This window comes from Balaenoptera musculus, chromosome 11 (assembly GCF_009873245.2).
Source record: "Balaenoptera musculus isolate JJ_BM4_2016_0621 chromosome 11, mBalMus1.pri.v3, whole genome shotgun sequence".
NCBI lineage: Eukaryota > Metazoa > Chordata > Mammalia > Artiodactyla > Balaenopteridae > Balaenoptera > Balaenoptera musculus.
This window is the reverse complement of record NC_045795.1, coordinates 54,065,158-54,067,089: the sequence shown is the minus strand read 5'-3', so window position 1 is coordinate 54,067,089 and position 1,932 is coordinate 54,065,158. Positions and strand designations below refer to the sequence as shown.

General features: G+C 42.5%; 1 pseudogene; it reads left to right on the top strand.

Moving 5' to 3' along the window:
- Positions 1-368: 368 nt before the first annotated feature.
- Positions 369-964, top strand: LOC118903753 (annotated as a pseudogene).
- Positions 965-1,932: the final 968 nt, after the last annotated feature.

The window sequence follows — 1,932 nt, the reverse complement described above, 5'->3', positions numbered from 1 at the left end:
ACGTAAGTAAGAAAGTTTTATTCCCATGTTCTAACGGGAAGATAGAGAAGTCAAGAGGTAGCTACAGTCAGTGCTGTTAAGTGCTACAGTGTATTATGTTGGAATAGTATTAAGTGCTGCAATGTCATGGACCAGGTTGGTGGTGGTTTATAGTAGGGAAGATTTCTTAAATATAAACTGAAGCACCAGGGAACACTTTCTAGTAGATGGGCCATCTAAGAGGCAAACAACATCATTATCTAACCTTTCTCCTCTCAGCTATGTTGCAGGCTGTCAGAAGATGGCATGGTTTGACTTTAACATTTCAGGTGTGAGTAACTTATGGGGCAGAGTAAATTAAATGTAAGAATATTAAGAATTGGGGCCTTTTCCAGTCAGCGGCCTGAGGTGACCTCTAAAAATGGTTCGCTATTCACTTGACCCAGAAAACCCCACAAAATCATGCAAGTCGAGAGGTTCAAATCTTCGTGTTCACTTTAAAAACACTCGTGAAACAGCCCAGGCCATTAAGGGTATGCATATCTGAAAAGCCACCAAGTATCTGAAGGATGTCACTTTAAAGAAGCAGTGTGTGCCGTTCCGTCGTTACAATGGTGGAGTTGGTAGGTGTGCCCAGGCCAAACAGTGGGGCTGGACGCAGGGTCGGTGGCCCAAAAAGAGTGCTGAATTTTTACTGCACATGCTCAAAAATGCAGAGGGTAATGCTGAACTTAAGGGCTTAGATGTAGATTCTCTGGTCATTGAGCATATCCAGGTGAACAAAGCCCCCAAGATGCGGCGCAGGACATACAGAGCTCACGGTCGGATCAACCCATACATGAGCTCTCCCTGCCACACTGAGATGATCCTTACTGAAAAAGAACAGACTGTTCCTAAACCAGAAGAGGAGGTTGCCCAGAAGAAAAAGATATCCCAGAAGAAATTGAAGAAACAAAAACTTATGGCCCGGGAATAAATGCTGCAAAAAAATAAATGCAAATAAAAGTAAAAAAAAAAAAAAAAAGAATTGGGGCATCAGGCATTGAACAGGAGTTACATGCGTATAAGTTGAAGTTACCCAGAGTAACGGCAGGACTTGAAACTGAATACATGACAGCAAACCAGGAGACAAAGAATTGATCAGTTCAGCTGATTAACTGAATTAGTTAGAGGTTAAAGGGTAGAGGGTGGTATCTCTAGAATCAAATATATCCTTTTACTTGAGGGTGGAGGAGAAAGGGTCTAGAACTGTGATGTCCAATATTGTAGACAGTAGCCATTTCTGACCATTCAATTTAAATTAATAAAATTAAATTAAAAAATCACTTCCTAAGTGACACTAAACACCTTCCAAGTGCTCCATAGTCATGTTTAGCTTGTGGCTACCATGTTGGACAGCATGGAAATATAGCAAACACTTCCATCAGAGCAGAAAGTCCTATGGCAAAAACCTGATGAGAAATTCCAACCTACCTCCAAAGCCTGGGGTATACGAAGTACAAAAGCATGAGCAGCACAAGCTTGAGATAACTTCAGGGGGCAAATGTCCTCATTAGAGAAAAATGTATATGTTGATACCAGAAGGAGAAGAGAAATTTCAAGCTGTTAAGGAGGAAAAGCGGGTTTCTTTGGGCTCAATGGAAAGTCTTGAGATGGAAGAAGTGGACAGAGCTAGAGACAAAACAGGAAGACTAGAAGAGCTTGGGCCAGGAGGTGAGGGAGAAAGGAGTCCAGCAGAGGAGATGAAGACTGACAAGGATGTCGGGGATGACAGGAAGGTTTCCAAATTAATTTATCTCAGGATTACTGTGGTGGGAAAGGGCTCAGATCTGAGCTGACTGCACTCCCAAGGGAGGCACTTTCCATGTGAATAGAGCAATAAAAGGGCCATCTCTGCATGTTAAAAACTACAGCAGCCTTCCCTGGGGACAAGGTATTCCTTGGAAAGTGTCA